This window comes from Panthera leo, chromosome Y, assembly GCF_018350215.1.
Source record: "Panthera leo isolate Ple1 chromosome Y, P.leo_Ple1_pat1.1, whole genome shotgun sequence".
NCBI lineage: Eukaryota > Metazoa > Chordata > Mammalia > Carnivora > Felidae > Panthera > Panthera leo.
The window spans coordinates 6,546,209-6,559,307 of record NC_056697.1 but is presented as its reverse complement, the minus strand read 5'-3'; the positions used below and the strand labels follow the sequence as shown (position 1 = coordinate 6,559,307).

The window sequence follows — 13,099 nt, the reverse complement described above, 5'->3', positions numbered from 1 at the left end:
CGACATCCATAGAACCAAGAGGAAACAGTCCAGAAACACGCCTTCAAGAAACACCTGGGGTCTCTGAACTCCTGGTGTTGAGGCGGAGCTTGGGCAACGACACGACACGACACGACACCACACACACACACACACACACACACACACACACACACACACACGGCCCTCTTGGTCTTTTCGTTCCGTCTTCGAAGTGCACTCAGCCTGTCTCCTCTTCCCCTGTGAGCACTGCAAACTTCCTGTCTCAATCTGCCAGAGGATGTAATTCACTTCCTAACAGATTCCCAAAACGGACAGGTGTGCCTTGAGAACACAGAACGTGACGGGCGCCTGGGTGGCTCAGTCGGTTAAGCATCCGACTCTTCACTTCGGCTCAGATCATGATCTCATACAGGGTTCATGAGTCCGAGCCCCACACAGGCCTCTGTGCTGGCAGTGCAGAGCCTGCTTGGGATTCCCTCTCTCTGCCCTCCCCAGCTTGCACTCTCTCAAAATAAAAACCTAAAAACAAAGAAAAAAAGGGAGCACAGAACTTGATACACAGGTTTTTCTTGGTACCCACCTTCCCCCCGCCCCCTACTCTTTCCCCAACAGGATTGTATGCGGTTTAACTCAGGGTTGGTGTCCCCACCTGGGCACCACTGGCATTTGGGTGCCCATCATTCCTCATGGTGGGGACTGTCCTGTGCAATGTAGGCTATTCGGCAGCATCCACAGACCGCCCCCCCTCCCCGCCCCCTGCAGATGCCAGGAGCACCACCATGCCCTTCCCCCAAGCTGTGACAACTGAAAACGTTTCTAGACATTGCCAAACACCTTTGAAAGTAGGAGGCTGAAATGCCCTGAGAACCATGAGTTCATTCAAGATCCTAGAGCTGAGGGCTCCAAGCCCAGTTCCCATAAAGCATCCCCTGCCTTCACCTCAGAAGACGTTCCTTTCTTTTGCACCTGTGTATCATCCCATCGCCACCTCTGCTCCCGTCTGCCAAGAACAAACATAAGCAAAAGAAATGGCACCCGGCTTCCTCTGCGAAATTAAAAAACATCTTTGCCAGTGTATTAACTTTAAATTTGCCCCAATTTTGTCTTTTCTTACTGGGTTCCAGGACACGTCTGCAGTCTTCACTCACAGCAGATTCTCAATAAGCATTTAACAGCAGCGATATGGGGACAAACCTGTCCACTCAAGTGAACACAACCATGTATTTCTTTTAATGTTTATTTATTTTTGTGAGAGAGAGTGCGAGCAGGGAAGGGGCAGACAGAGAGGGGGACCGAGGATCCGAAGCGGGTTCTGTGGTGACAACAGCGAGACCAATGTGGGGCTGGAACCCCCGAACCACAAAATCACGACCTGAGCCAAAGTCCTCAACCGACTGAGCCACCCAGGGGCCCCAAGTGAACACGACCGTCTTTAGTCAAGTTCCCCGCACCCTGGTCACAAAGCCACCCGGGGAAGCGAATTCCTTGATGGCTGCGTTTTTCCCCTGAGGTTTTGAACTCATTTTCTCAGATGAGGCTCTCTGCCTACATAAACATGTTGACTTCGCCAGTCCCTTCCCACATCCAGTTTTTATTTTGGCTTTGTTGCGTCTCATCTGGCCGATCTGGCCAGTGTAGTTTGGTCAAACCCCAGGGAAAGGATGTGGGGGGTGGGGGAAGGCCGAGGAGGGCAAGACCCGAGGGGGAAACTCACATCCAGTCTCCCACTCAAGAGGTCAGTTACTTCCTTCAATACTAAAAATAGTTGGGGGGGGTAGTTTATCTCCAAGTTACAAAAAAAAGTGTTTACAAAATGACTTTAGCCTTGCTTCCCAATTGAAACTATATTTTATTTTTTTTCAACGTTTATTTATTTATTTTTGGGACAGAGAGAGACAGAGCATGAACGGGGGAGGGGCAGAGAGAGAGGGAGACACAGAATCGGAAACAGGCTCCAGGCTCCGAGCCATCAGCCCAGAGCCCGACGCGGGGCTCGAACTCACGGACCGCGAGATCGTGACCTGGCTGAAGTCGGACGCTTAACCGACTGCGCCACCCAGGCGCCCCGAAACTATATTTTAAAAGTCTTTAGGGGCAGGGCGCCTGGGTGGCTCAGTCAGTTGAGAGTCAGACTTCAGTTCAGGTCCTGATCTCCTGGTTCATGCCTCTCCACTTGTGAATAAGTGCTTCCTCTCAGGAGGGAAAGAAAAAAAAAAAAAACTTTAAAAAATAAAAGTCTTTTTTTTTTAATTATTTTTTAACATTTACTTTTGAAAGACAGAGCGCGAGCGGGGGTGGGGGGCAGGGAGAGAGGGAAACACAGAATCCGAAACAGGCTCCGAGTTGTCAGCATAGAGCCCGCCTCGCAGCTCGAACTCAGGGCTCAAACTCGTGAACCGCGAGATGACCTAAGCTGAAGTCAGACTCTCAACCGACTGAGCCACCCAGGTACCCCTATAAACAAAAGTCTTCAGGGGTGAAAGGCCAACAACTTATTGTATGTTCCACGTTTTTTTTTTTTTTAAGAGGGGAAGAGAGGGCAAACGCCAGGATTAGGAAACCACCGCTGAGACAGCGTCCTGTCGCACCAAAGAGCCATCGGGGCTGCGGTCTAGGCCAGATCGGCCTGCCAGTGCCTCGTGCGCAGACCCCAGGAATCCGGACCCCCCAGCGGGAAGTAGGCAGGGGGCAGCCCCAGGTGAGCTGAGCTGAGCTGCTCACCGGCCCACCAGGTAACTGAGAATCAGAAGGCTTCCGTGGGCCTGGCCTCCTCCTGCGAAGACCCTTCTTCCACCTCTGGAAGACAATCAGGGACATCCTAGGTATCTCGTAAGTACTTTCTGCCAAAAGCTGACAGGTCACGCCAGAGCCCTGAAGAAACAAAAGTAAGTGAGTACAAATGGCAGAAAGGTGATCTGGGAAGTCACCTCTCTCTCTGGCAGACACAAAATTGGTTTTCCCCCCACCCTCATTTACAAATAAAATTTCTAGCCAATTACTATAAAAAATACAAAGAGCTGTGCAAAGATCACAGCAACTAATAAAAATAACATCCTGACTCAGGGACCTGGTGTACAGGAAACAGCTAGTACTCAGCCATTAAAAAAAAAAAAAAAAAATACTCTTGACGATTGTGAAATCTCACTCTGTTGGAAGGATTCCTTATCTGCCTTTTTAATACGGAAGATTTTGACCTCAAGAGACTGAACCTCAAAACTAAGACTTATCAGGTCGGGGGTGGGGGGCTGAAAGCCTGTGGTATCCACAGCAAACAGAGGCTAAAACACATCACACATGGCCGCACCCTCAATCACCCACACAGGGCCTCACCGATGCTGACAAGTTGGGCTCCACCATCCTAAGGACAGTCCCCACCATCCGCGTAGGCAGGCACCTTGGGGCCTGGCTAATGGCTATACCTTTCTTCAGGTGGGGAAAAAGGACGCACGGAGATGAGAGGCTACTGGCCTCACCCAAGGTTAAACACTCAGTGGGAGACTCGGGCTTGCGGTTCCGGTTTTCTAATTCAGAACTGGTCCAAAGCACCTCAATCCAAAATTGCTGTCAATTTCAGATCAAGATTCCATTCACTGGAGGGGCCTGGCTGGCTCAGTTGGTAGAGCGTTCGACTCTTGATCCCAGGGGGTGAATTCAAGCCCCACATTGGGCATGAAGCCCACTTTAAAAAAACAACAAAAACAAATAACAATCCATTCACTGAAATCACTTTCCTGGGTAAATCATAGCTGAAATGGGTCTTTCGTTTTTTTTAAAGGTTTATCTGTGAATTATTTCAAATTTTAACAACTTCTCCCCTCCCCCTACAAAAAGTACACCGACTTTTATTAATATTTCCTTGCAGTAACTATAGAGTAGCACCCTCTAAGAAAACTTTCCGCATGTCCTGTGCTGGCTCATATAGTGGCCACTGGCCACGGGCATCTACCGAGCATGTGAGTTATCGCTACAGGAACTCAACAGAATTGTTTATTTTATTTAGTTTTAATTAATTTGAATCTAAATATTCACACGTGGCTAGTGCTTACTATACTGGACAGTGAAACTATAGAAAGCAGTCCCTCCGCTGAGGTCGATGTTTCCTGACTCACTGGAACCCCTGGGCCTGTATCTCTGAACAGATTTCAATGTACGTTCTCATTCGTGAATGCGTGCATGTCATTTTAAGGAACTTTAGGTCTCCAAATGTGAAAATTCGTGCTAGGTAAACAGGAAAACAGGAACTCCAAGCATAAGAGCTGGGCTTCAAGAATCAGACAATCCTTCCTCCCCTAAATGTTAGCAACTCGGTGTCCCCTACAGCAGGATGGCAAGAAGTACCACACACAGGGGCATCAAGTGCCTGTAAAATCCTCAGTGCGTGGCCTTCAAGTAACGCGTAGACAATTATTCGATTTGCTAACAGGAACAACTAAAATTTACAGGCAACTTTATAGTTTCCAGAAAACATACACACACACGTTCTTTCTTTCTCTCCCTCCCAGCACTCAATGAGCACCAGGATTTCAAGTCTCATTTCTGCACACATAGAAAGGACACTCAGAAAAGCTGCAGACCTTCAAGGTCAGCAGCAGAGTGTTAAGAGGGTGGACCCTTTCGCTACTTCAGGCCAAATGGGGACAAAGGCTGGTTTCTAGCCAAGCAAGGTGTCCTGACAGAGCTGGGTCCAAGGGCTCTGTCCACCTCTCTGCAGGCTCTGGAGCCCACTGAACTCCTCCTAAAGGCCCATTCAGGCAAACATCACACAGAGGAGGGAGCCCGAAGTTCCCACAGGTAGAGATGAGATTCAACACTAACAGCACCTGTGCACCATCCTTCCCCAACCCCCTAACACATGCGTGCATTCAGGAGCACTGAGGTTTGCGAAATTTAAATGGGGGTGTTGGTAATTACTGGACTGACCAAGCTGTGGATAAAAGCAGAAAGAAAAGCCAATCCCAGAGGATCCACTGACACTGGCCCCACAGGGCACACGCCACCAAACAAAATACCCAAAATCTCCCATTTTTGTCCCACAGGTGCACATTTCATTTAAGAGCTGGAATCTCCTTGAGGGCTATTTTAGCAACTGGGTCAAATGATGAACTTCAACTTTTATCCCTAGATTAGTTATCCAGCTGGGTGGTTTTCCAGGACGATCTGCAGCACATTTGAAACGTTAACATCCTTTAAAACTAAAGTGTCATCTCGATGTCTTAATTGTGCCAAACTCAACATTCTTGCCTACGCGCCCCCCCCCCCCCCCCCCCATCATCTCTTTTCCAGGAATGACTAGTTGTAAACTTTTCATAAAATCGTCAAGAGCCATTTGCTACCCGGAAACCAACGCTCGGGACCTGAGGAGGGCTCTCCCCGTCCCAGCTAGAGTCCCGCCCCTCCCCTTCCAGGTTAAACTAGGGACTCAGGCGGCACTTCAGGAGAAAAACAGCCAGAAGTCGGGTAAAGCCACATGTGACAATGCAAACCAGAAACAGTCGAGGATGCGACAGCAAGCGAGTTTTTGTTTCTTTCTGGGTTCTGCTCCACAACATTACCGACTAAGAGGAGGAAAACACACACACACACACACACACCACCGACTCTAACTTTGTGGAATTTCCAAGGCAGTTGGCTCGGAGAATGCCAGGCCGTGCAGCGAGTCCGGGCCGAGGCCTGACCGCGCGCGCAGGCGACGCACGTGAAGTCCAGGCCCTACCCCAGCGCGGGCGGGCCTCTAGCGACCCCAAATTGTCATATACCAGACGGTCACCGACACCCGAAGGCACACCCCCACGCCGTTCCGAGCACCGCCCCCCCATAGGGATAGTCCCCCTGGAGTGCCCAGCTCAACACACCGAAGGGGGGCCACCCCTCCCCCCCCTCCCCCTCCCGCCCCCCCACCCCGCCGAGCCCGGGAGCAACAGGTCTGCACCCTCTCCAGGCCGCACTCGGCAGACCCCGCCTGACCAAGGGCGCCCCCCGCCCTCCACCCACCGATGTCGCCCCTAGCCGGGTCCCCTCGCTCGGGCCGGGGAGCTCCCGACTTCCTTGACAGTTTCTGCCTCTCGGAAACTGAGCGGCGGCCGGGCCCGCGCCGCCGCCTCGCCCGCCACTCACTCCACCGCGCGCCGCCGCGCTTCCAGCCGGTCCCGGGCGGGCTGGCCGGCGCCCGGGGATGAATGGGGCGCCCCTCCCCCACGGGGGGATCCCGCGGCGGCGCAGGTTCGCCCCGCCAGCCCCAGAAGACACAGACAAAGGGGCGCCGGGGGACAGCCCGAGCGCTTCCCCAAACTTACCGGCCGCCTCCCCTCCCCAAACAGAGCCCCCCCCCACCCCCCGCGCGCCAGCCTCCGCCCGCCCCCGACGCGCCGGCACTTTGGGGAGCGGCCACATCGGGGTATTGTTCAGCCTGCAGGGAGCGCGCCGCACCCCTGCCCGAGCCCTGGGGACAGTTGGGGACCTGCCCCTCCAGAGCCCCGGCGGCGGGCGGAGCGTGCGGGCGCCCCGAGCCGCCCGCCAGCACCCCCCCCACCCCCACCGGAGAAGTTTGCGCCCCCTGCCCCGCGCCCGGCCGGCCGAGCCCCGCGCACTCACCTCGCCGCCGGCAGCGCAACTTGTGGCGGCGCCGCCGCGCTCCGAGCCTCCCTGCCGCCGGCCGTCGCCGAGCCCGGGCCGTGCCGCGGCCGAGGAGGGCCCGGCGCCCCGGAGCAGCCTCGCGCCGCCCCCGGGCCGCCCCCGCCCCGCCGCCGCGAGTCCCCGAGAGGCGCGGGCGCTGGAAAGTTTCGGGTGCCGAATGGCGGCCGAGGGCGCTGCGGCGGCGGCGGGGCGGGGGCGCTGGCGGCTCCTCGCTCCCGAGAGCGGAGAGTGGGGGGGGCTGGGGCGGGAGCGGCGGCGGCGGCGGCGGCGAGAGAGGGCGGGACGGCGGGAGGGACCGGCACGGGCAGTGACCTCCGCCGGGGCGGGGGAACGGCCGCCAGCGCGCCGACCCCGGCCGGGAGGACTGCCAGGGGGGGCCGCCTCCGCCGCCCCGGCTGGCCCCTCCCCCCAAGGCCAGGGCCCCGGGGGGGGGGGGGAAGGGGAGCGCGCCCCAACCCCCCCCAGCCCGTCCCCTCCCCCACGGGTGGGGGAGGGGAGCCCGCGTCCATTCGGCCCCGCCCCTAAGCCCTGGGGGGGGCCCAGTCCCAAACCTGCCCCTCCCCCACGGCCGGGGGAGCGGCCTCCAGGGCCGCCCCTCCCCCCACGCTGAAGGGGGTGAGAGTCCGCGCCCCCACGCAGCTTCTAGAGAGGCCGGGCGTCCTAATCCGGCCCCTCCCTCACGATGGGGGAACCTGCGACCCTACACCGCCCTCGAGTCTAAACTCTGCCCTCGCCCCCACGCCTAGGGTGGGTGAGGGGAACCTGGGCCTGCTCCCTTTCCCAGTGGCCTCCCTGGGAGATGAAGGGAACACGGGCCTACCCCCACGCAGTCCTATTCCCAAACCCAGCCTTTCCCCCACTACCCAGAGGGTACAGGAATCCGGGCCACCACCCCCGCGGTTTCCAGGGGGGAGGGGAACCCAAGCCACTGCTAGTGTGTTACCCTCCCCCACCTCAAAGCAGCAGCTGCTCAGCTACCCTAACAGCCCCCTGCAACCTGCCCGAGGGTGCATCTCTCTCCAAACCGGCGGCTTAGAGGACACCCCAAAAGCCTCTTCCCCCTCCCAAAAACGTGGGGGCTCAGGCGGAGCCTCGACCTGTGCAAAACACCTCCCGGGAAAATCCAGAAATGCTCGTGGAGAAAGAAACTCAGACACACGAAGGTGGAGGCCAGGACCTCGGGTGTGGGGGCCTCTGGAGTTGGGGGTACCTGGGCTCTGGGGCCTTCTCACTCCCGACCCCCACCCCACCCCACCCATAGGCTTTGCAAAGGGTTTTACGTTGCTGAGGCTTACTTGGCCCAGCCCCAGTGCATTAAAGTCCCCAGAGCTCCTTCCTCCCTTCCAGTTTGAAGACCCCTGACCACATCGCGTCCCTTAATTCAATTAATCAGATAACCGCGCCCACCACCCAGTACTTCGGGGTCTGCTTTGTTGAATATTTTAAGATAAGTTTGCCCCTCCCTTTGGGGTATAATACGCTTTGCGCTAAGAGCTCAGTACACTCAGCATTTTAAACCGTAACCTCACTTGCTCCTTTCTGGGACACTGGACCATTTGTTGTTCAGGTTGTAGGCGCGGGGGGACTGAGGGGGGGGAGGGGGGGCGCCGGAGGTGAGTTTTTAAGGGGCTGGACCTCCATCAAAAAGGCGGACCTAAAAATCACCCGGCCAAATATTGCTGTAAAACGTCAATGATGTAAAACGACTGTTGCAACACCATTATTAGAGCACATCAATAAAAAATACACACTTACACAGTCTCCATAATTGTGAATCAGCAGAATAGATTGTGTCTTATTATGTATCAGTTGCCAATCAAGGCCCCCCAAAAGGACGTGGTGGGGCCTTCCCTTGAGCCTGCCCTTCGTTGCTCCCCGGCTCCCTGGGCTTGTGCGGACTGATGCTGAGGTATTACATGCAATCGAAAAACCAAGGGTGCAATTGAAAGCCCGAGCAAGCTCATGATGCAACCCTGCCCGGGTTACACGTGCTTCCCTTCCCCCACCGCCTGCTGGTGGGAGCGCTGCGTTTTTTCCGCCTGTAGGGTCACATTGTGGTTGATTGATTCTCCTTTCGCCTTGCTCAGTCATTCAGATTTGGAAAGTAAATAACAAGTTGACATCATTACAGCTCTCGGCTTTACGGGGACGCGGCCCTCGGCTACCGCACACTCTCGAGTAGCCGCGCAGCCAAACGAGCCCTCTGGCTTGCTGGGCTTGCCTGTCGTTAGTTGCTTGGAAATTCCGAACTAAACCTGGTGAAAAGTCCTCTTTGTATGTTTTGATTAGTTGGCAGGTGCCAATCATTTAAAGTACAGGAAAGTGGTGGAAATCCTCCAAACTATGACCGGTGTTAACCAATTTTCACAGCTGGTCTTCGGTAACTAACAAAGCAAGTGAGCTCAGAATCCATCTTGTCTCTTTGGTAACTTCCCAAAGGTCTTCTTGTAAGTTAGAAGCCTAGCTTATTTTAGGACCCCTAAGGGACTTTGTAAGACCTCAGACAGGAAAATAGACCGCCTACGTTTATCATGATAAACTGATATTCCCCTTTCTGAAATACCAGAGGGGTGGTAGGTAGGTGGCAAATTAGACTATTTAATGTGTTTTGCAGTTTTTTCAAATGTGCGTCCTATATGGTGGGAGGAAACAAGGAAAACAGGAAATAAACTAGAGCGGGAGAGGAGCTATTGCCCTGTGATAAAAGTGAAGGTATATTGGGGGGGGGGGGGGGGAGGGAGGGGGGCTGTGAGCAGCAGTGATTCCAGCAGGTATCCAGGGCACAAGATCTATATTCCAAACAATTATTTTTGGTTGCTGACTGGAGGTTGTTGACACGAGTCTGCTTGCACCAAATGCTATCAGTATTCCCCCCAAAACAGCAGACAAAATTTTCATTAAAAGGCAGGAGAAGCCCACCCAGATAGGCTGAACTAATTTGGCAAAAGAGCAAAGGCATTTTAATGGAGAAAGAATATCCTTTTTAACAAATGGTTCTAGAAAATTGGACATCCATATGCAAAAAAATAATAATCTAGCCAGAGACCTTATGCTTTTCACAAAAACTGACTCAAAATGAATCATACATCTAAATGTAAAAAGCAAAACTATAAAACTTCTAGGAGATAACATAGGAGAAAAATCTACGTGACCTTGAGATTAGCAATGAGTTTTTTGTTTTTATTTTAACTTTTTAATGTTTATTTTTGAGAGAGAGCATGAATGAGAGAGAGGGGGAGAGAGGGAGACACAGAATCCGAAGCAGGCTCCAGACTCTGTGCTGTCAGCACAGAGCCTGATGTGGGGCTTGAGCTCACGAACTGGGAGATCATGACCTGAGCCTAAGTCAGATGCTCAACTGACTGAGCCACCCAGGCACCCCAAGGAATGAGTTTTTAGATACAACATCCAAAACATGACCCATGAAAGAAAAAAATTGCTAAGCTGAACTTCATCAAAATTTAAAACATCTGCTCTACAAATCCACTGTTAAGAGAATGAAAAGACAAGTGATAGACTGGGAGAAAATATTTGCAAAATCCATATCTAATAAAGGATTGTGTCCAAGATACACAAAGAACTCTCAGAGCTCAACAACAAGAAAACGACCTAATTTAAAAATGGCAACATATCTGGAAATCTCTCACCAAAGAGATATACAAATGGAAAATAAGCATTTGAAAAGATGCTGACATATATCACTAGGAAATTGCACATTAAAAAAAATACCCTCATACATCTATTAAAGTCACCCCCTCGACCCAAAAAATGACAACACCAAATGCTAACAGGTTGAGAAACAACAGGAACTTTTATGCATTGAGGGTGGAATGCAAAATGGTAAGGCCACCTTGGAAGGCAATTTAGTGTTTTCCAAATGCTAGACATAGTCTTACCGTATAATCCAACAATTGTGCTCCTAAGCATTTACCCAACTACATAGAAAACTTATGTCTACACAAAAGGGCACCATACACCATGGGAACTCATAATCTGCAAACACTGAAAGCAGCCAGGATGCCCTTCAGTTGCTGAATGGATAAGATGAACTGTGGAACAGCCTTACAACGGAATATTCTTCAGCAATAAAAAGAAATGAGCTATCAAGCCTTGAAAAGACACGGAGGGACTTCATGAACATATTACTACGTGGAAGAAGCTGATCTGAAAAGGCTTCACGCTATATGATTCCAACTCAGTAACACTCCGGAAAAGCGAAACTAAAAAGATCTGTGGATGCCAGGGGTTCTGGGGATGAATGGGGAGGGGTAGACAGGTGCAGCACAGGGCATTTTGGGGGCAGTAAAACTATTCCATATTGTAACAGAGGATCCACAGTATTTTACATTTCTCCAAACACTGAGAACCACACGACACGGAGTGAACTCTAATGTTCTGAACTCTAAACTGTGGGTTTCATCGGGGCTCCCGGGTGGCTCGGTCGGTTAAGCATCCAGCTCTTGATCTCAGCTCAGGTCATGATCTCAAGGTTTGTGGGATAGAGCCCCACATCGGGCTCTGCACGGACAGCTTGGAGCCTGCTTAGAATTCTCTCTCCCTCTCTCTCTCTGCCCCTCCCCCACCGGCTCTCTATCTCTCAAAACAAATACGATACATAAAAAAAAAAAAAAAGTAATGGGGCACCTGGGTGGCTTAGTTGGTCAAGTGTCCGACTTCAGTTCAGGTTATGATCTCGCAGTTTATGGGTTCGAGCCCCATGTCTGGCTCTGTGCTGACAGCTCAGAGCCTGGAGCCTGCTTTGGATTCTGTGTCTCCCTCTGTGTCTGCCCCTCCCCTGCTAGTGCTCTATTTCTGTCTCTCAAAAATAAATAAACATTAAAAAAAAAACTTAATGAGTCAACGTTAACCATTTTTTTTAAATAAATGAATGAAGAGTAGGAAGAGGTATGAAACTTCTCATCAGACTTCCTGTCCGGTTTTCGTTGACTCCAGTGTCCAATGTCCCCCAGGCTCATCTGACTTTGAAAGATTCCTAACGCGTAGGCAATATTTGTCCCCACGAGCGGCCTGCTCAGAAAGCCCTGAGATCCCAGGACTGACATGCTAAATGTTGCCACGATCCTTCGTTGACATTCCTAGAGCATGTCTTAGCTTCGAAGTAAACTATGAAAGGAGCTAAGTTGGAGCACGTGCTGGTGGTAGCACATGACGTGTGACTTGGAAAGGTAGACAGGAACACAGAGGACAAAGCGGTCCATCTCTCGCCATGGATGTGAGATGATGTGTGTTTATTTCAGCACTTATTTATTTTTGAGAGGGACGGAGAGAGAGAGAGCAGGGGAGGGGCAGAGAGAGAGAGAGGGTGACACAGAATCCAAAGCAGGCTGCAGGCTCCAGGCTCTGAGCCATCAGCACAGAGCCAGACAGAGGGCTCGAACTCACAAGCTGTGAGATCATGACCTGAGCTGAAGTCGGAGGCTTAACCGACTGAACCACGCGGGTTCCTTTTTTTAATGTGTTGCTATGGGATGAATTGTGTCCCCCTCCAAAAAAAATTCATATGTAGAAGCCCTTGGCCCCAGTCACACCTTAGAATTGACCCTATTTGGAGATACAGCCTTTAAGTGGTAAATACGTTAAACGAAGTCATAAGGGTGGGCCCTTATCCAATGTGCCCGGGGTCCCTATAAGAAAAGTTGATTAGGACACAGACACACACAGAGGGAAGACAGCATGAGGACACTGAGGGAAGTCAGCCATCTACACACCCAGGAGAGAGGCCCCAGGAGGAGCTAATGCCGCTCACACCTTGATCTTGAACTTCCAGCATCCAGGTTTGGGAGAAAATAAACTTCTGTTTAAAGCACCCAGTGTGTGGTGCTCTGTTAGGCCAGCTCCAACAGACCAATGCGTGTGAGTTGCTGGGTTTTCTGTTGCTGTTCTTGTGTTCTTGCTGCTGTTGTTTTTCCATCTGGAACGTCGCGTTCAGTTCACATCATTTCGATGCTGACAACACCTCGCAGTTGGTGTGGGGGTCCATGCGGGATATTGGATTTTTTTTAATCTAATCTGCTGTGACGTTAGCTAACACACAGTGTATACGGTGTGCTCTTGGCTTCGGGATTAGATTCCCATGATTCATCGCTTCCATACAAACCCCAGTGCTCATCCCAACAGGTGCCCTCCTCAATGCCCATCACCCATGTCCCTCTCTCCCCTCCGCCCCCCCCCACCCTCAGCTTGTTCTCTATATTTAAGAGTCTCTTATGGTTTGCCTCCCTCTCTGTTTGAAACTATTTGTTCCCCTTCCGGAGGGCAGGGATTTTGATCACCAATATTCAGAGGAGAAGACTAGACCTAAGATAGTAAAGGACAAGTGAGGACATCTGCAACCGTCTCTGTGCCTCAGACCTTCTTTAGTAGCTCAGTGAATATTGTTTCTAAATGCTTAATGATGCCCAAAACACATAAAATAATACATAGGATTGCAAAATAACCCGATTATGTTAAAACATAGTTATCA

The 13,099-nt window shown here is 51.9% G+C and overlaps 1 protein-coding gene across 4 annotated transcripts in view; it reads right to left on the bottom strand.

Annotated features, from left to right (window-relative positions):
• Positions 1 to 8,505, bottom strand: part of TBL1X (transducin beta like 1 X-linked) — a 231,243-nt gene extending 222,738 nt beyond the window's left edge. For 3 of the 4 annotated variants that reach the window (XM_042926661.1, XM_042926656.1, XM_042926660.1), the window contains exon 1: positions 6,574 to 6,670. The gene's annotated coding sequence lies outside the window, so the exon portion shown is untranslated. Of the gene's footprint in view, positions 1 to 6,573; positions 6,671 to 8,370 lie in introns of those variants that run through there. The other variant, XM_042926658.1, reaches the window with a different exon arrangement.
• Between the last annotated feature and the right edge of the window lie 4,594 nt (positions 8,506 to 13,099).